General features: G+C 44.6%; 1 long non-coding RNA gene across 1 annotated transcript; it reads right to left on the bottom strand.

Moving 5' to 3' along the window:
• Nucleotides 1–2,652: 2,652 nt before the first annotated feature.
• LOC109198581 (uncharacterized) lies at nucleotides 2,653–4,808 on the bottom strand. Its single transcript, XR_002059325.2, has 2 exons — nucleotides 4,649–4,808; nucleotides 2,653–3,057 (listed from the first exon to the last, which is right to left on the bottom strand). It is a non-coding gene; the product is annotated as an uncharacterized LOC109198581 (long non-coding RNA).
• Between the last annotated feature and the right edge of the window lie 2,606 nt (nucleotides 4,809–7,414).

Raw genomic sequence — 7,414 nt, 5'->3', positions numbered from 1 at the left:
ACTGCTATGCAGATGACACGCAGCTCTATCTATCCATGAAGCCGGGTAACACACACCAATTAGTTAAACTGCAGGAATGCCTTAAAGACATAGAGACCTGGATGGCCGCTAACTTTCTGCTTCTTAATTCAGATAAAACTGAAGTTATTATACTTGGCCCTGAAAATCTTAGAAATATGGTATCTAACCAGATTCTTACTCTGGATGGCATTACCTTGGCCTTCAGTAATGCTGTGAGGAACCTTGGAGTCATTTTTGACCAGGACATGTCCTTCAACGCACATATTAAACAAATATGTAGGACTTCTTTCTTCCATTTGCGCAATATCTTTAAAATTAGAAATATCCTGTCTCAGAGTGACGCTGAAAAACTAGTTCATGCATTTATTACTTCCAGGCTGGACTACTGTAATTCTTTATTATCAGGATGTCCTAAAAACTCGCTGAAAAGCCTTCAGCTGATCCAAAATGCTGCAGCAAGAGTCCTGACAGGGACTAGAAAGAGAGAGCATATTTCTCCTGTTTTGGCCTCCCTTCATTGGCTTCCTGTTAAATCCAGAATTGAATTCAAAATCCTGCTCCTCACATACAAGGTCTTAAATAATCAGGCCCCATCTTATCTTAATGACCTTGTAGTGCCATATCACCCTATTAGAGCACTTCGCTCTCGCTCTGCAGGCCTACTTGCTGTTCCTAGAGTATTTAAAAGTAGAATGGGAGGGAGAGCCTTCAGTTTTCAGGCCCCTCTTCTGTGGAACCAGCTTCCAGTTTGGATTCGGGAGACAGACACTATCTCTACTTTCAAGATTAGGCTTAAAACTTTCCTTTTTGCTAAAGCATATAGTTAGGGCTGGACCAGGTGACCCTGAATCCTCCCTTAGTTATGCTGCAATAGACGTAGGCTGCCGGGGATTCCCAGTTTTCAGTTTTATTTGTCATATCCAAGTTAGCACAGGGTCAACATTGCAATGAAATGTGTTTGACGAGCAGCAGTCACTCAGCAGCATGATACAGTAGGAGAAAATATAACAAAATATAATAAAATAAAATAAAATAAAAAATAAAAAATAGTAAAGAGCAAAATATTAGAGAGACATGGTAAAAGAGAAAAGATGACTAAATATATATGTATCTATAAATATAAATATATGTACACTAGTGATTAAATAAGAAAATCTTGAAAAGAAATATGACGGGAGGGCAGATGGGATATTGCACAGGAATGAGCAGCAGAAAATTACAGTATTGCACTTTTTAAATATAAATATCAATAACAATAAAGTGAAGTGACCAGTGCAGATTAAACAGAGTACTTGTGAAGCTGCAGGGTAGCTTCTGAGTGCTGTGTTGTGTGTGTTTAAGTGTTGTGGTTGAGGTGTCGTATGGCTTGGTGGTAAAAACTGTTTTTAAGTCTTGTAGTCCGAGCAGACAGACTCCTGTAACGTCTGCCAGATGGTAACAAGGAGAAGAGCTGATGTGCTGGGTGGCTGTGGTCCTTGATGATGCTGTGTGCTTTACGGAGGATTCGCTGGAGATAAATGTCCTGAATGGCAGGAAGCCTCGTGCCAGTGATGTGCTCTGCTGCCTTCACCACCCTCTGTAGTGATTTACGGCTGCTGGCAGAGCAGCTTCCGTACCAAAACTGTGATGCAGCTCGTCAGCAAGCTCTCAATTGCACACCTGTAAAAATTTGAGGTGATGTTGGCGTTCATGCTAAACTTCCTCAGCCTCCTCAGGAAGTAAAGCTGCTGGCGAGCTTTCCTGATAGCAGTGTCTCAATTTTCTCCTTCGATCAGGAGTTTTTACTGCGTAGCTAGTGTCACTAATCTTTTTGTCCACCTCATAGGGACCGGAAAACTGAGCATGGAGGCTAGACCCGTCCAGGAGAAGTCCTCAGTGATGTTGACTCCAAGGAACTTGAAGCTGCTGACCCTTTCGACCTTGACACCGTTGATGTGGATGGGCTGGTGTTCCCTGACTGGTCGTTTCCGGTAGTCCACTATCATTTCTCTAGTTTTGCTGATGTTGAGAGTCAGGTTATTTTCCAGGCACCACTCGTACAGTGCCATCACCTCCTCTCTATAGGCCGTCTCATCGTTGTCTGTAGGTGTAGGTGACCTGCTCTACCTCCTGAGCTACAGCCACCCCTAAAATATTAAATAATCTAGAAGCATGAAATACATGTCTTTCAGGTTCTCATCTTCTCTTTGTAGTGTTGGTCTTATCCTGCATGAATATGCTGAATTTCAAAAAGAAAAGAGAAAAAACAAGAGATCTGGTGCGATTGTCTGTAGGATAATTTCCAAATGTCACATAACGGATATAGGAAGGATGTAGAGACTAACAGAGAGATAATTAATAAGCCGATGCTTGAAATAAATGAGGTGGTAGGCAGTTTGGGAGACGTGGGATTGCCAGTGTTTACAAAGCTCTTGCAAAAAATGTTTTTTTGCTGCCACCCTGACCAGCAGGGGAGCTCTAACAGAGACAAAGTAACACCATTACCCTTATGTTCTCAAAAGTCACACCAGACTTAGATTAAGTTTAATCATCTCAAAGATTCAGTGTTATGGCCCGTCTAGGCGCGGCCAGACCACAACATAAAGGGTGATCCATCCCCGTCCAACCCCAAGCAGCACGTCACACACTTAATATTTTGTGACAGTGATTTATTTACAATGAGTGCAGTTAAACAAAGGAAGGGAGCATATCATAACTTCAGGGTGAACCCAAGGCCAAAACAACAAACAAAAGATAGCCTATCTCAGGAATAAACACAACTTACCTACTCAAAAGAACTAAACCAAACGACAATCACTTTCCTCCCTACCTAACAGAAACAGGAGAAAACTGATCAAACAAAAAGGCGGTCCACCCCTACATGCTCTTACATTAACCAACATAGTAACAGTGACACAGTGAACGGTCTGCCGGTTGGGTTGGGCCGAGGATGAATGAATGGCAGTCCCTGGTGGTCTCTTCTCATCCGCTGCCTCCCGGTCGTCAGCCAATCGGTGCGAGCCATCCACCCTGGATGCACCAACCACGGAGGAGCACCTGCACACTCAAATTTGCATATGATTACAATCCCAGTCGTAACACCCCTTACCCAAGAATTAACATTACCACCAAAATGTTTAATTCAAGGAGAAAGTGCCCTAGACAGAGTATCAGCCAACACATTCTCTTTCCCTTTCTTGTAACTGATCTCCAAGTTAAAATCTTGCAGTAACAAGGACCAGCGCATAAGTCTTTGGTTGGAATTGCGCATTTGGGAAAGAAACACCAGTGGGTTGTGGTCGGTAAACACCTGCACGGGCAAAACACTTGACCCAACATAGACCTCAAAGTGCTGTAAAGCAAGTAGTAAGGCAAGAGCCTCCTTTTCAATGGTACTATAATGGGTCTGGTGTCTGTTAAACTTTTTCGAAAAGTAGCAGACGGGATGATCTACGCCACGACCATCTTCCTGTAATAAAACAGCGCCTGCACCACACGCGCTGGCATCTACTTCTAATTTAAAAGAGCGCTCAAAATTCGGCGCAGCTAGCACTGGTGCACTGCACAACAATGCCTTGGCAGACTCGAATGCCACCTGACATGCTGGAGACCAAATAAAAGGCTTTAAAGGGCTAACAAGATCAGTTAGGGGACTAACCACATCAGAGAAATTTCTGCAAAACCCTCGATAAAAACCAGCCATTCCTAAAAAGCGACGCAGAGCTCTTTTGTCTGCGGGACAGGAAAATCAACAATGGCCTGTACTTTCGCAGTCACAGGGCGCACTTGCCCCTGTCCGACCTGTTTCCCCAAATAAGTAATGGTGGCTTTCCCAAACTCACACTTAGAGAGGTTTAATGTGAGAGAAGATTCGCAAAAACGTCTGAACACCTGAGAGAGCGTTTCTAGATGTTCTGACCATGTTGGAGAATAAACGACAATGTCATCCAAGTATGCCTCACAGTTTTTCACTCCACACAATACCCTCTGCATTAGACGCTGGAATGTTGCAGGTGCGTTTCGCAACCCGAAGGGCATTACAGTATATTGGAGGAAATGATCTGGAGTTACAAAAGCGGAGACTTCAGAAGCTCTGGGGGTTAACGGAACTTGCCAATACCCTTTTAACAGGTCTAATTTAGTGACAAATGTAGCTGAGCCGACACGATCAATGCAGTCCTCCATTCTGGGAAGAGGAAAGGAATCTGGTTTTGTGACTGCATTAACCTTTCTGAAATCGGTACAGAACGTGGGGTGTTATCAGGTTTCGGCACCAAAATGCAGGGCGAACTCCACGCACTGTTACTGGGCTCAGCTAACCCATGTTTAACCAGGTACTCTACTTCCTGTTGCATTAAAATCCGCTTGGTTGGATTCACTCTATAAGCGTGTTGTTTTATGGCTTATCAACTTCCACAACAATATCATGAAACAGCACAGACGTTTGCCGGGGATGGTCAGAGAAAATCAGCAAATTAGCTTCGATCAGATCACTGATATCTTTGCGGGCGGAACCTGACAGATGCGACAGAAAAGATTCTAAGTTTCCTAACACTTCTGAGTTTCGCAAACGGGCAACAGGCATACAACCGCTCTTCTCAATCAAGTCATCATCTTGCAAAACATACAGTGGTGGTGCCGAACACACAGAGACAGGCGCTATGGGTGAGGTTTTTTCAGCTGCCGCGTCCTCTCTAGAAGCATAGCGTTTAAGCATGTTAACGTGGCAAACCCTCAATTTTCTCCTTCGATCAGGAGTTTTTACTGCGTAGCTAGTGTCACTAATCTTTTTGTCCACCTCATAGGGACCGGAAAACTGAGCATGGAGGCTAGACCCGACTAAAGGAAGCAACACCAGAACCTTTTCACCAGGAGCAAAATGTCGGACCACCGTCCTTTTATCATACCGGGCTTTCATGTTGCCTTGGGTTTGTTCCAAATTTTCACGGGCCAGCTGACATGCCCGGAAAAGACGCTCTCTAAAACTGCAAACGTAATCTAACACATTATGTTCGGCTTGATGCGACTCTGATAACCACTTTTCTTTAAGCAGTCGCAGGGGACCGCGCACAGTGTGTCCAAAACTAAGTCAGCCGGACTAAATCCAAGGGATTCCTGGGTGGCTTCTCTAACAGCAAAAAGCAGAAGTGGAAGTCCCTCCTCCCAGTCTTTACCTGATTCAAGGCAGTATTTGCGCAACATGGTTTTTAGGGTTTGATGAAATCGTTCCAGTGCACCTTGACTCTCTGGGTGATAAGGGCTGGACCTTTGATGTTTAATTTTAACTCCTTCAAAACCTGGGCAAACACCTTTGACATAAAGTTTGTTCCCTGATCAGTTTGAACAACTCTGGTAACCCAAAAGTTGAAAAGAATTTTGTGAGGGCTTTCACAACGTTCTTTGCCTTTAATGTGCGTAATGGGATTGCCTCTGGAAAGCGAGTGGCAGCGCACATTACAGTTAATATGTACTGGTGGCCTGATTTCGATTTTGGCAACGGGCCCACACAGTCCAACAGAACCCTCTCAAATGGCTCACCCAACGCTGGAATAGGTGAAGAGGCGCTGGTGGAATCGGTTTATTTGGCTTTCCCACTACCTGGCAAGTATGACATGAGCGACAATATTTCACCACATCCGATTTTAATCCAGGCCAAAAGAAGTTACGTAATACACGGTGATACGTCTTCTTGACCCCAAGATGTCCAGCTAAGCTGGCATCGTGCGCGAGACTGAGAATCTGGAGTCTATATTCCTTTGGCACCAGTACCTGATTTACTCTGTGTAGATCAGTCGAGTCAGGAGACCAAGACCGCAAAAGCACACCGTTCTCAAGGAAATATTTTACTGGCGCTTTAGATGCCTCTCTGTCCACAACAGAGGAAAAACAAGGCACCAGTGAAGGGTCACCCTGCTGCGCTTTGATCGACATTTCTCTGGACATGTTTAAGCTTTGATTAATGTCTTCAGGAATCATTTCTGGAACATCACATGCTGATATTTCACAGACTCAATGGGTGACACAAAGAGTCGTCTTCATCAAGCGTTGCCATAAACGACCCCGACAAGTCCACCATCTCACCCATTTTACGAGCCTGCGCACGAGTAATTGCGCACGCAGGAAACACCTCTGAAGCGGGTGAGCCTGAATCAGCAGCGAGGGCAGGAACATCAACGACTTCTGGCGGGGGAAAAACATGCCCACCAGCTAGATCATTACCCAGAATGAAGGAAACTCCTTCAATTGGCAATCGCTGGCGCACGGCGACTTTAACGTAGCCCGACACTAACGGCGAATGCAGGTGTACCATATGCAGAGGGGCTTTGGTCACACTCATTTTTATTCCCCACACTAGTATGTCGGAACCACAGGATGTTTTCTCAGATAAAGGCAGTACAGACTCTAGTAAAAATGAGTGATACGCACCCGTATCTCTCAGGATTGTGACTGGCACTTTATCATTTTCTTCACCTGTCAACGAAACAAAGCCGCGTGACACAAATGGTAGAAACTGCGGGTCGCTGTCAGTTTTCGGGTTTTGTTCAGCCTCCATGCGCACCTTTGGCGAGCAAGCGGTTTTAATCAAACCCACGCCTGCAGGAGATTTAGCGCCCCTCGCTTCTTTTCTCTTTAATACCGGGCACGCAGCAATTAAATGTCCTGAGTCCTGACAATAAAAACATTCGCGACCGTTTGATTTAGCAATAAACGCAGGCATATGTTACGCACTGCTTTTGGTGACCTTTTTCGTTCAGAGAAAATTTCCGGAAACGAATTCTGTGCACAGAACACACTTTTGTGCGTTAAAACAAACTCGTCAGCCAAAAGTGCTGCGTTGGTGAGAGATGAAACCTTTTGCTCGTTTAAATAGGTCACTATGCGTTCTGGCAAACATTTTTAAAGTCCTCCAGCAAAATAAGAGTTTTCAACTCTTCCACGGTTTTAACTTTACATGAACAACACCATTTCTCAAATAACACATTCTTTTCTCGCGCAAACTCAACAAAAGTCTGGTTAGCAGTTTTATTAAGATTCCTAAATTCTGCCGATATGCTTCAGGGACAAGTTCATATGCATGCAACACAGTTTTCTTAAGAGTTCATAATCTAAACTCTGCTCAATAGACAGGCTTGACCACACTTCCTGGCTTTTCCCACAAGCTTACATTGAAGTAAGAGGGACCAAAACTCCTTCGGCCACTTCAAAGCAGCGGCTATGCGCTCGAATGCTCTAAAATAAGAGTCTACCTCAGACTCACGAAACGGGGGAACCAACTTGATGTGCTTACTTATGTCAAAGCTGGCAGAAGAAGAAGCACTTGTGCTTGATGACGTCGGGGAAACACCAGCTGAGCCCTTTTCAAGCTCAAGAGCCCTGATACGGAGATGCATAGCCTGCACCTCCAGCTGCCTGT

The sequence above is a fragment of the Oreochromis niloticus genome, unplaced genomic scaffold, assembly GCF_001858045.2.
Source record: "Oreochromis niloticus isolate F11D_XX unplaced genomic scaffold, O_niloticus_UMD_NMBU tig00007463_pilon, whole genome shotgun sequence".
NCBI classification, from domain to species: domain Eukaryota; kingdom Metazoa; phylum Chordata; class Actinopteri; order Cichliformes; family Cichlidae; genus Oreochromis; species Oreochromis niloticus.
Note: the sequence above shows the minus strand (reverse complement) of the source record. Positions and strands in the feature narration are given on the sequence as shown.